Source organism: Nomascus leucogenys, chromosome 7b (assembly GCF_006542625.1).
Source record: "Nomascus leucogenys isolate Asia chromosome 7b, Asia_NLE_v1, whole genome shotgun sequence".
Classification (NCBI taxonomy): Eukaryota; Metazoa; Chordata; class Mammalia; order Primates; family Hylobatidae; genus Nomascus; species Nomascus leucogenys.
In genome coordinates, this window is record NC_044387.1 from 102,253,389 (window position 1) to 102,267,543 (window position 14,155).

Below are 14,155 nucleotides of genomic sequence, written 5' to 3' on the forward strand. Positions count from 1 at the left end.
GCACAGACTTGAGTTCAAGACCAATGCAGAGCTATAGACTTCTTGAATAGCTGCAGGAAGCTAAAATACATATTTTATTTTATTATGATTATTTTTTTGAGACGGAGTTTCACTCTTGTTGCCCAAGCTGGAATGCATTGGCGCAATCTTGACTCACTGCAACCTCCGCCTCTCGGGTTCAAGTGATTCTCCTGCCTCAGCCTCCCGAGTAGCTGGGATTATAGGTGCCTGCCACCACACCTAATTTTGTATTTTCAGTAGAGATGAGGTTTCTCCATGTTGGCCAGGCTGGTCTTGGATCCTGACCTTAAGTGATCCACCTACCTCGGCCTTCCAAAGTGCTGGGATTACAGGAGTGACCCCCTGCGCCCGGCCATAAAATAACATAGTTTAAAAGATGAAATTCAAATCCAACTTTCTAGAAACCCTAGAACACTGTGTCAAGAATCTTGGGTTTTCAAGAGCCATCTGAGGTCTGCAGCTAAAGTGTTCACTCCACCACTCACTTTATTTCCAGGGCCTGGTGGCTCAAATGCCTCAAGATGTTTGAATCCTGTTTTCTTGGTTGAAAGACTTTTAAAATTTTTCTTTCAGTGGAGGAATACTGATCTGTGGGCACAGAGTGCCACACACCCGAGTTAAATCACCTTTCCCTGCCCAGGAAACCATTTCCAATGTCAGGATGCTGCATCTGTTCTCCCACTACCCCTTGATGTTTTGTAGAAAGCCCCTTCATTGGGTTCTTCTCTAGCAGTTGTTTGCTGTGCCATGGCAGCACTGGTGCAAAAAGTGTGCTTAGGTACACAGCAGCCAGTATGAAGTAGTGGGAAGGTTTTTAAATAAAAACACCAAGGATATATATGCAGTAACCTACTTCAGGTTCCCACTGTGTGAAAAAATCAGAAGAAACCAAAGCCTTGCAGAGACACAACCAAAAAAGAGAATTTCAGACCAATATCCTTGATGAACATTGATGCAAAAATCCTCAGTAAAATACTGGCAAACCGAATCTGACAGCACATCAAAAAGCTTATCCACCATGATCAAGTGGGCTTCATCCCTGGGATGCAAGGCTGGTTCAACATACACAAATCAATAAACATAATCCAGCATATAAACAGAACCAGAGACAAAAACCACATGATTATCTCAATAGATGCAGAAAAGGCCTTTGACAAAATTCAACAACCTTCATGGTAAAAACTCTCAAGAAATTAGGTATTAATGGGACGTATCTCAAAATAATAAGAGCTATCTATGACAAACCCACAGCCAATATCATACTGAATGGGCAAAAACTGGAAGCATTCCCTTTGAAAACTGGCACAAGAGAGGGATGCCCTCTCTCACCACTCCTATTCAACATAGTGTTGGAAGTTCTGGCCAGGGCAATTAGGCAGGAGAAGAAAATAAAGGGTATTCAATCAGGAAAAGAGGAAGTCTAATTGTCCCTGTTTGCAGATGACATGATTGTATATCTAGAAAACCCCATTGTCTCAGCCCAAAATCTCCTTAAGCTGATAAGCAACTTCAGCAAAGTCTCAGGATACAAAATCAATGTACAAAAATCACAAGCATTCTTATACACCAATAACAGACAAACAGAGAGCCAAATCATGAGTGAACTCCCATTCACAATTGCTTCAAAGAGAATAAAATACCTAGGAATCCAACTTACAAGGGACATGAAGGACCTCTTCAAGGAGAACTACAAACCACTGCTCAATGAAATAAAAGACGATACAAATGAATGGAAGAACATTCCATGCTCATGGGTTGGAAGAATCAATATCGTGAAAATGGCCATACTGCCCAAGGTAATTTATAGATTCAATGCCGTCCCCATCAAGCTACCAATGACTTTCTTCACAGAATTGGAAAAAACTACTTTAAAGTTCATATGGAACCAAAACAGAGCCCACATCGCCAAGTCAAGCCTAAGCCAAAAGAACAAAGCCAGAGGCATCACGCTACCTGACTTCAAACTATACTACAAGGCTACAGTAACCAAAACAGCATGGTACTGGTACCAAAACAGAGATATAGATCAATGGAACAGAACAGAGCCCTCAGAAATAATGCCACATACCTACAACTATCTGATCTTTGACAAACCTGACAAAAACAAGCAATGGGGGAAGGATGCCCTATTTAATAAATGGTGCTGGGAAAACTGGTTAGCCATATGTAGAAAGCTGAAACTGGATCCCTTCCTTACACCTTATACAAAAATTAATTCAAGATGGATTAAAGACTTACATGTTAGACCTAAAACCATAAAAACCCTAGAAGAAAACCTAGGCAATACCATTCAGGACATTGGCATGGGCAAGGACTTCATGTCTAAAAACACCAAAAGCAATGGCAACAAAAGCCAAAATTGACAAATGGGATCTAATTAAACTAAAGAGCTTCTGCACAGGAAAAGAAACTACCATCAGAGTGAACAGGCAACCTACAAAATGGGAGAAAATTTTTGCAACCTACTCATCTGACAAAGGGCTAATATCCAGAATCTACAATGAACTGAAACAAATTTACAAGAAAAAAACAAACAACCCCATCAAAAAGTGGGCAAAGGACATGAACAGACACTTCTCAAAAGAAGACATTTATGCAGCCAAAAAACACATGAAAAAATGCTCATCATCACTGGCCATCAGAGAAATGCAAATCAAAACCACAATGAGATACCATCTCACAGCAGTTAGAATGGTGATCATTAAAAAGTCAGGAAACAACAAGTGCTGGAGATGATTTGGAGAAATAGGAACACCTTTACACTGTTGGTGGGACTGTAAACTAATTCAACCATTGTGGAAGTCAGTGTGGCGATTCCTCAGGGATCTAGAACTAGAAATACCGTTTGACCCAGCCATCCCATTACTGGGTATATACCCAAAGGATTATAAATCACGCTGCTATAAAGACGCATGCACACATATGTTTATTGCGGCACTATTCACAGTAGCAAAGACTTGGAACCAACCCAAATGTCCAACAACAATAGACTGGATTAAGAAAATGTGGCACATATTCACCATGGAATACTATGCAGCCATAAAAAATGATGAGTTCATGTCCTTTGTAGGGACATGGATGAAACTGGAAATCATCATTCTCAGTAAACTATCGCAAGGACAAAAAACCAAACACCGCATGTTCTCACTCATAGGTGGGAATTGAACAATGAGAACACATGGACACAGGAAGGGGAACATCACACTCTGGGGACTGTTGTGGGTTGGGGGGAGGGGGGAGGGACAGCATTAGGAGATACACCTAATGCTAAATGACGAGTTAATGGGTGTAGCACACCAACATGGCACATGGATACATATGTAACAAACCTGCACATTGTGCACATGTACCCTAAAACCTAAAGTATAATAATAATAAAAAAAATTTAAAAAAAGAAAAAATCAGAAGAATTAATGCAAAAAAGACAAACATGAATGATACTATAACATATGTGTAGTGATAGATATGCACATATACATACCTACATGACACACACACAGCACGAGATAGCCTGGAATAGATGATTGTCACTGACATGATCGTGAAGAAAAAAGGCCAAGAAGTAACCTCATTCCCTCCACAGATTCTTTATCTTAGAGCCACTTTCCTGTCGCTGTCTGGTACCTAGCACAATGCTTAAACGAATAAAAAGTGCTCAGCAAACATCAGTTAAATAAATTAATAATTGAAGAAAGAGAAGGAGGAAGTTGGGAAGGGAGGGAGGGAGAAAAGGAAAGGAGAGGAGAGGAGACAAGAGGAGGGGACAGGAGGGGACGGAAGGGGAGGCAAGGGGAGAAGAGGGCAGGGGAGGCTGAGGTGAGGCAGAGAGGTGAGGCGATAGGAGGGGAGGGGAAGGCAGGGGAGGGGAGGGAAGGGGAGGGGAGAAGAGGGGAGGAGAGGAGAGGAGAGGAGAGGAGAGGAGGAGAGGAGAGGAGAGGGAGAAGGAAGGGAGAAAGGGAGGAAAGGGCTTAATCAATCAATTGAACACAGTCCGGTTTCCAAAGTCATCTATTCCTTCACTCTTTCCCATATCTTCTGTGCCTTCTTGACTTTCCAGTTTTTTGCAAAGCAAATTCCCACCTTGGGTTATTTCTCAGTTAGTGGCTTACACAGAGTTTCCTGGGAAAACCATGGAAACCTCCCAACAAGGTCTAGAATATACCTATTCTACTCCATCTCCCTAGATTTCTATTTAGTCTTTTGTGCTCATCTACTTGTAACACCCAATCAGCCTCTCCGGTCCTTTTTCACACTTCTCAATTTCCCAAGTCACCAATTTCATTCATGCCACCACACCCAGCCCAGATTTCTGAAAAACTAGTTTTCTCCCAGTTTCCATTTTTCTGATAATCATATTGATTATCTCTTAGTCAACAAGGTTCAAACCTAAAAGTAATTTCCTACTCCTTCTCTTTGCCTCACCTAAATCCTCCATGGTTTTTGGTTGTTGTTTGTATGTTCTTGTGTTCATTTTTTGTTTCTTAATGTAAGGTGAGGATTAGGGAAAGAAGGGGGACAGAGAAAATGGGACTCACTGTTTGACACTGGAAACTACTCCAAAAGACTGAATTGCTAAAATGAGAACTCAAGGCATTGATTTACTTTTGCTGTGATTGTGGTTTAAAATGACTGAATGACATGCAAAAATAGGAAACTCCTGTATTTTTTTTCTTCAATATTACCAGAAACAAATATTTGTAAGTTCACACTGTAGTGAACCTAATCCTGGGCTCTAGGGACACAACGTAACCTAAGATCTAATTAGAAGAAAGAGAAGAAAGAGAGTCTATTCCAGGCTATCCCGTGCTGTGTGTATCATGTATGTATGTGTCTGTGTGTGTCTATCCCTACACATGTTACAGATCTTCAACGTAGCCTTGATCTAATTACTATAACATGTCACTGGGATTTGCAACAGGGACAGGGATGGGAGGGCGTTTAAACAAGATAGAAAGGTGGCAGGGCTTAGGTAAATTCTTGAACGTTTCACTTTTTGTAATGATAAATAGCCATATAAATTTATTCATTTTAAACTACTGGAAAAAAAGCAAAGACTCTATGTGAACACATAAAATAAAGCTCAGCTCAACACACTGCTTGGGTAGCCTACAAACATTGTTCCTATGGTTATTAATAATCTTTTCTGTATAATTGTAATAAATCAATAGTAATCCCTTCTTATAATACAGCTGATAATTTTTAAAAAGTATTAGAACTAAAATTACTCATATAAACCATCTTATTAAATTTTCTTCCAGTTTATGTGTTTTATTTATTTTATTCTAGATTTCCTGCTCTTCTAAGACACAGTGATTTAGAATTCCTGTTCAAGCAAGAGAACTAAAGACCTGTTTAAAGAAGAGAAGGTAAGTCCCAGGAACCAAAATGCCTCCAGTCTTAGAGGCTTCTTCAAATATGCAGCTCGTTGGTCTTGACAAAATGAGTTGCTTTCACGAAGCTACAGTTTACTTTGCAGTCCATTACTTATGCTATTATCCTTCATGAACTAGCTGTAGGTAAATGATTCCAAAAAGTATAATTAATCTGGTTCTCATACTATTTCTACAGGCTTTTCTTTTTCTGGAAAATCAGATGAATGAGGACATTCAAAAGTAAAGAATCTCTGCATTTTGACTAGAAAGAATTTTCTACCAGGATAGGATAGACTGATTACAATGGATTATAGAGTGTGTATGGTGTGGTGTGGTATGTGTGTGTGTGCACACACACGTGCTTTCCTCAGTTTGGAAGTGATTTGTTGGGGAGTTCCCTTGTTCTCAGGAAGTCTTAATCCTTTCTGATCAGCACTTACATGTCAACCTTAGAGAATTAAACTTGTACCTGGTTACTTTTTTTTCTCTCCTTGATATAGCTCAATGCATTTTCTCAATGGTAACCATGGTCTAGTAATTTAAAGCCTTTGAACCTTGTGAACAGATTCATTTAAAACCATATTCTGAGGACTTTCCACAAAATGGGAAGTGTCTTCTACCAGGAAGCTACAAAAGAATTTACAAGAGAAAATCTGCTAAGTGTCCCGCTCAGGATGAGTGTACAGTAACATGCCTAGAAGATCCAGTGTCCTAGAGGAAGTCATTCGCAAAGGTCCTGACTCCTTGGGCTTAATGGGTTGAACTCTGAATTTCTTTGCTTTCTCCTAATCGATGGTGTGTTTCTTATTTTAACACAAAATTTAGCAAAAAGTTTTCATGAAGTAAAGGACTTTCTAAATAAATTACAAAATAATTATAAAATATGAATATGTAGGAATGTTAACATTTTTACATCAGAGAAATTGAGTTATATGAGCATATTTCTTTTTGATGCTATTCATTCAAAGACAATATATTAAGTTTTTAAAATCATGTCAGAAGTTTAGAAGGCATGCATACATCTTAAGAGTCTATGATAATAACTGTGGTTTTGTCACTGATACTATTTTGTATTCAAGTTACTGGATCTGAATTAATCTTCTATCCAAAACAAGTTATTGTGCGTGTGTGTGTGGTGTGTGAAGCTGACGCTAATTCAGTATTGCAAAAAGAGTTTTTTGCTATTCCATTTAAGAAGAGAGAAGATAAGATAGAAGGTCATCTTTTTTTTAAAGAATAAAATTGTGGTGTAATTTTGCGTAAAATAGCAGCAACTACTATTGTTTTATTTTAATATCCATCTCAGGCACTGCGTTTTTACGTTTCCCCTAAGGGCATCTCAGAGAAAGGGGGTAAGAGAGAACTTTAATAAGCATTCCTGCATGCACACATACACATTCTTACATGCCCAGTGAGTAATTAATCAAAATGAAAATAAAACTCTGGAATGAATAGCTAGCTATGTTATGTGCCATCTTCAGTATACAGGGTATCTCTCTTCCCTTGATCTCAATTTAGGTAACGGTGAGACTTTTACGTTAAGCTAAAACAGTTAATGCAAAGTAGATTTTAATAATTTACCATTGTGTATTTCTCCAGTTATTGTTCTTTTAAGCTCCTCTGTAAGAATTTTTGCACTGTATTTTGCACAACTGCCTGTAGAAACCAAGACCCTAGAAATGTGCATGCAATATACACATAACCTAGATAAGTGATGATTTATCTAAGTTGCTCTGCTGATATTTTCCTCAAATCCTCCTCGTGACTTCTCTTTTCATTCAAATGTGAATCCTGACACAAGCATACACTGTGAAAAACCTATCTGTCTAGTTTTATAATAGACTTCAAATAAATTAAATTTTTAGGATAAATTATTATTGAAGTATCTGGGGAATTAGGTGCACAGTTCCTCTTATTACTAATGGGAGCCACGCACCTAATTTCAGGCACTCTGAGCTGAAATGTAATCACCTGTGTGTTTTCTGCTATAAAAATATAACTCAATATTCAGTGCAAAAGCAATCCTTGACTCTCCGAAGCCCACTGGTGATGAGATTCCTTCAGGTCTTAGGCATTTCGCCTTAGAAAAAGCGCTCCCTGCAAAAGCCACTATAATAAAACACGCCATCCTCCCCTTGTCTTGTAAGTTCTCTCTCTTCAAATCCTTCTCTTGCCAGTTCGTGAATTCCACGCTTCCCACACTGGGAGCTTCTCTAGGACAAGCAGTTCGTCTTTAATAGCTAATATAGAAGCTTGAATGTTGTAGTGTTCCTCTGAGATACACATTGAAGGATAAATTTTCTTATGTGATGGTTGCAGCTATGAAGGTAGGCTACTATCTTTAAAATGCACATCTAAGTATATATCTTGATGAGGAAACAAAAGTTACCATCCACATACCACCAAGCTCTTCCAAAAGCAAGGAGAACAACAACACGCTTTCTAACCTTGGAAAAGCACAAAAAAAGAAAAGAAAAAACACACACCAACAAACAGAAAGGAAAACATTTCAAAAGAGTTTCTTCAAACTATATTATTGAGGAAGATTTCTTGAGTGTACCTCTCCTGATTTAGAGCAGATCTAGTGGGTATGCTCTTACTGCATACGTTTTAACTAATGCTTTCCAGCGTGATTATGAATACACTTCGTATGTCCTAAGGTCACCCAGGTATTTTAACTAAGCCTAACAAATACTCAGAAACATGTCCTAAATTAAAATATGACAAAATAACGTTTTCCAAAAAGTGGCACTGAGAACGAAAGATCACACAATTTCCACGGCACAGAATCCTGCTCTCGTTTATGAGAGGTGGTGAAGAGGATAGAAAACATGTGAAATGTTATGTGGTCTGTTTTCAAAATGGAGAAAAGGAATATCATAAATAATGGAAATCTCCAGATTAGCCAAGGCTATCATTTTTTCTCAGTAAGCTCCACCCTTTCCCCGGCCTTTACAAAATGGAACTCAAGATTGCAAAGCCTTTGGCTTGAATAAAAATTCTTATTTCTTTTTCCTGCCGTATTGACCAAAAGGGAAAGGGAAAGGGAAATCAGAGAGCCCACGTGATACTCAAGATGGATAGTCCCTCCCGGCCTCAACAGGGATTGGAAGCTGATATATCACTATCTAGCGCATAATCAAAGAAGTGGACGGGATGAAAGAAACGGCATAAATTAACGATGCCAAAAAACATCGTAAGCCTCTCTGATGATCACAAGTATCTCTATGTCTCTTGTCTTGTAGAACAAAAATCAGAATGGCTGACTGCAGATTTGACTTTTCATCTGGATGTTTCGGTGTTTTGCAAACACAGCATTTGGTGCAAGGGAAAAGTTAGAGTTTTAAATCTGTGGGACACGGTGATAGTTTTTCACTCTACTTCTTAGTCCTGTCCTTCTGAACGAGCAGGGCTATCTATCTCTGAGCCTGGGTGTGAGGAGTGTGGTTCAATGCCTCCAGACTGTAACTTTCTGAAGTCTTCAGTCTGATTTCAGAGAATCCTGAGGAGGGTCTGTACCCAAGGAAGTGTTCAGGCTGACTGAATGCTTTGATTGTGAATGTTTGGATCTGACTTTGTAGAAGTGAATTTCTAAGTACGATGTCCGTGTCTGTATCCTAGCATTGATTTAAAAAAAAAGATTAAGAGGCTAAATAGATTTTCTTCCTGAAAGAACAGGAACAGAAGACCGAAGTTTAGAAAAAATTCTCCTTTGTTAGGTCATTGCTTTTTTTAAGGGTGAATTGAAGTTGAATCGCGATTTACTCTACATTGGGAGGTTATAGAGTGAGCAAAATGGACTTGTTGGGGCTGTCCCAAGGATAGTGAAAAAATGGCAGAAATAACTATTTAAGGCAGAGAGGTTGTTGACAAACTCGCTTTGAAACATGTTAAAAAGCACTGCTCTGAAGTTTATTATTTCAGTTTAGTCTGTGATCAGATATAAAGCATTAACCTCACAGACTTAAAATCTAGGCAGGGCACAGTGGCTCACGCCTGTGGTCCCAGCACTTTGGGAAGCGTAGGTGGGATGATCGCTTGAGCCCAGGAGTTTGAGGCCATCTGGGTTATATAGTGAAACCTCATTTCTACAAAAAAATTTAAAAGTAACCAGATATGTTGGCATGTGCCTGTAGTCCCAGCTGCTTGGGAGGCCAGGATGGGAGGATCACTTGAGCCCAGGAGGTCGAGGCCGCAGTGGACCATCAACAGAAAACATACAGGAGAAGAGCAAAGCAAGATGACCAGAGGCAAGGGGACAAAAGCTTCTGTTTATTAACTCAGGAATCAGAGAAAGTATTCCCTAGGGTATTATACAGTTTTGTTTTTTTTTTTTTTTTTTTTTTTTTTTTTAAACATGTGATACCTTTTTGCTTTCAGTTTTCTACTCAGTAAAAATAAATAAATATAATGCTACATGAGGTGCCATTTTAAATCATGAAGATAGCATGGGCCTTGGAACTAACTGAATGAGATTCAGATTCTTATTCTGTCACTTTCTAATTCTTACAAATTGGAAATATTATCTTTTTTATATCTCAGTTTCTTAATCTGTACAACAGAAATAATATACCTCCCTACTATTGTTTTATGAAGACAAAATTTGATCAATGTACTAAGGTATCTGTAAACTAATGCTCAACAAATTGTGCATTGTAGAAGTACCTTTAGGCCAAGCATAGTAATCCCAGCACTTTGGGAGGCTGAGGCGGGAGGATCACTTGAGGTCAGGAGTCTGAGACCAGCCTAGGCAATATAGCAAGACCCCAGATGTACAAAAACTAAATAATAATAATAATAATAACCAGGTGTGGGGGCATGCTCCTATAGCCCTAGATACTCGAGAGGCTGAGGCAGGAGGATCGCTTGAGTCCTGGAGGTCAAGGCTGCAGTAAGCCATGATCCTGCCACTGCTCTCCAGCCCAGGTGATAAAACGAGACCCCATGTCTATAAATAAATAAATGAAGATACCTTTGTATATAACACAATAATTTGTGCCTATTACTATTATTCGAGATAATTATTTCACAAGAGCACCATGTCCTATAGCAGGTTTCTGTTTTGAACTTTCAATCCTAAGACTTTTTGGGTAGCGTGCAGATATCATAAATGTTCTTAAAGGCAATGCCAAGAATTTTTCTTTTTAAATGGAGCAGCCACAATTCAAGCATACCAGATCCTACCTCTCTGATCACACTGCAATAAGATTTAGGGAGGTGCAATGAATGTTGAAAGCTTTACCTCTAGGAAATGTAGCCAATTGCCAGTTTTCTGTTGAAGTCATCTTTCTTGTTAGGTTCTGACTAGAAAGTTCTGCTTTAGGAAAGATTACCAGAGGTAAATATGCCTGATAAACAGGAGGGTTAGAAGGGATGGTCATGTCTAGCTTCAGAGAACTCTGCTACTAAAAGGACTGTGATAATTCTGCTTGCTGACACTGGCAGGAAACATGGCAAGTATATAGAAAAAGTTCCATTAAGTATGTGTTAAAAGCAAGAATAGGCTGGGTGTGGTGGCTCATGTCTGTAATCCCAGCACTTTGGGAGGCCAAGGCGGGTGGATCACGAGGTCAGGAGGTCAAGACCATCCTGGCCAACACGGTGAAACCCCATCTCTACTAAAATACAAAAAATTAGCCGGGCATGGTGGTGCGCACCTGTAGTCTCAGCTACTCAGGAGGCTGAGGCAGGGAAATCACTTGAACCCGGGAGGTGGAGATTGCAGTGAGCCAAGAGTGCACCACTGCACTCCAGCCTGGTGACAGAACGAGACTCCATCTCAAAAAAAAAAAAAATGCATGAATAAATGAACCATTTTCCTGGGAAATAATATAGTAGGCAGAGATGGCTTTGAATAACCAAGACTGATATTCTTAGCGTTGTGTAGAGGCAGCAACTCAGAATTCTCTGACCTTGACTCTTGGGTTTCAACATCATATAAGTGCATTGTACCCCATTCATCTGCTGTGTGTATCTCTAAACTGAGCCTGATCAGACTATAGGTGCTTTCAGATCTTTTGATGGAAATCCTTTCCAATTATGATGTTATTGATGAGATACAGTTTTCCACAGCTGATTTATCTCTTGCTTTGTGAGCCTGACTATATAAGAAATGTCGTACCAAATGAGCTCAGTGATCCATGCAGCCCAGTCGATTCCCCGCAGTGGCCCCGAGGAATATTCTATGGGAGTTTGTGGTTGCCATGCAGATATTACCTAAATAAACCTTTTCAATGTGCCCTGATAATTCACCAATAATCTTTTATAACAATTCTCATATAAGAACCCATTTAATCAATGTGAAATAAGCTAAAAGTAAATTTTCATCAGTTCCCCCTACAATTTTAGCAAAGTTCCTTATTGTACAAATTTAGATATTCCAGAGTTCAAATGATGATGGATACTAAACTATGATAAAATATGATTAGCCAGAAAATAATTATTATCTACTAACAGAGTACATTTTATTTAGTAAGCATTACAAGTATAGGTGAATATCAAAGTAAAATACGGATATCATAGATTACTATCTACTTCCATTTTTTTCTTTTCTCATTTTCCTAAGAATAACACCTCCTTAGTTCACCAATTTTGTTTACTTAATCCAAACACATAGATATTACCAGATAATCATGCTCTTTGTTGATTTATAACATCTGAACAAGACTAATAGTGATAAAGTGTTCAACTACAGCAAATTTTTAGAAGAGTCAGATGTAAAAAAAATATTCAACTTGTAAACATAACAAAACTCAGTTGAATTCACAAAGGTAACTTCAATCAAATAGCATGCTCAGGGTAAACGATATGTTTTTGTACCTCTATAAAGGAAACTTTTTTCTTTTTACATATATGCCATTCAAGTGCCAAAAAAGAAAAATCCCTCTCAGACACTGTTGATTTACCGAAATTTCATGAGAGCCAGTCTCACTTTTCCAGCAGAGCAGCAACCTACCTTTCTAAAAGGAGAGCCAATGATGCTTTTGAAAACACGGCCTGCCTGTTGCAACACACTTATTTAAAAACACTGTGTCTATTATTCCTGAACACTTAAGAGTAAAACCTTATTGTAAATGGTATTATCACCAGGAATGGTAAGTTGTTTTCATGCAAGAAGTTCAAAATCTGCTCTGATGTGGTCAATTAGAGGAGCTTTTTCTATAACTCCTTAGGACCAACTAAGGGTACATTTTGTGGTGATGTTTTTAATAGTTGGGTCCTCATATCCTTCTGACCCACATAGCATGGGGGAGTCAGGCAGCAGCTGGTACTTCTCAGAGTCACTCAAGGAGAGACTGGCAATTTTTGTGCTGGCTTCTGTGTGCGTCTGTTTCTATGTCCAGCTATAGATCTACCTATCACCCTTTTTCTCTGTTCAATTACTTACATTGACACACTTCATGAACAAAAGTTCTTTGGTGCGAGCATGATCTCAGGGTAGATTTATATAAAGTGCAATAGGCCTTTATCCAAAGAATGAGGTGTGCAAAGAAAACCCTGAATCAGTACTCCCTCTTCTGTATCAGATTTTGACCTTAAGACCTACCTTAGTGTAGCTTGTAGCCAGTTTGAAGACTTGCTTTCCGCTACCCTGGAAAGGGACAGTGGGAGGTGGGCAGAGAAAGCACTTTAGCTATTCTGCTCTTCAGAGTGGTCAGCAACCTACTGTCGGCTGGAATTGCCTCCTGGGTCCTCCACTCCCATTCAAACACCACCCATTAGATTCAGCGGGGAAGTTCAGCATGCAAAGCACTGACGCATAACATCTCTCACTGACATGAGCCGTATCCCTGCTCTTGATGGATTTTTAAAATCACAATTACATTAAATGCCAAATTTCAAAATCAAGGTAAAGTGGCACTCAAGGAGAGATCTGATTACCGTTTAAGAGGAAAAGGAAAAGTCTAAGGAGGATTTGAGTGCCAGTCACAGATCTTGGCATCGGCGACAGCTTAAATGGCATTTATTTAATTCTTTACCATGGGTGAGATCTATGGTCATACACAAATATCTCTTGGGGAGTATCACGTATAAATCAGGGATCAATGAAGAACTTGGTGCTGATCCTTTCAGACTGAAAACATTAAAACCCAGGCATTGGCCTGTAGTTGAGAAAATTGACTTAGAAGAGAAATTGAGTCCTTAAAGGCAAGGGCACGTTTAAAAAATATGTATTTTTTTTAATTAAAAAAAATTTTTTTTTGAGGTGGAGTCTCACTCTGTCTCCCAGGTTGGAGTACAGTGGTGCAATCTCGGCTCCCTGCAACCTTCACCTCCCAGGTTCAAGCAATTCTCCTGCCTCAGCCTCCTGAATAGCTGGGATTACAGGCACCTGCCACCAGGCCCAGCTAGTTTTTGTATTTTTAGTAAAGATGGGGTTTTGCCATGTTGGCCAGGCTGGTCTCAAACTCCTGACCTCAAGTGATCCACCCACCTTGGCCTCCCACAGTGTTGGGATTACACGTGTGAGCCACCACACCTGGCCTAAAAATATGTATTTCTTTAATTTGTGTGTATCCCTTGGAGGAATACAAAAGATGAATCAAACATTTATCTGACCCACAAAGAGTTCTCAGATTGTTAAGGGAAATAAGTCATAAACAAAACACATTAAATACAGTGATCCATGATACAGCAGAGGCCCAGTGACGTGCTGTGAAAATTAAGTGGAGGAAAGAGACTAGTGCAGGATTTCTAAAAGAAAATTCTATTGTGGCCGACCGTGGTGGCTCACACCTATAATCCCAGCACTTTGGGAGGCC

General features: G+C 39.2%; 1 protein-coding gene across 1 annotated transcript in view; it reads left to right on the forward strand.

Moving 5' to 3' along the window:
- The window catches only part of TENM3 (teneurin transmembrane protein 3), a 1,583,118-nt gene that overhangs the window by 825,788 nt on the left and 743,175 nt on the right, over positions 1–14,155 (forward strand). The window contains exon 5 of the mRNA XM_030816348.1: positions 5,308–5,387. The gene's annotated coding sequence lies outside the window, so the exon portion shown is untranslated. The remainder of the gene's footprint in view (positions 1–5,307; positions 5,388–14,155) is intronic.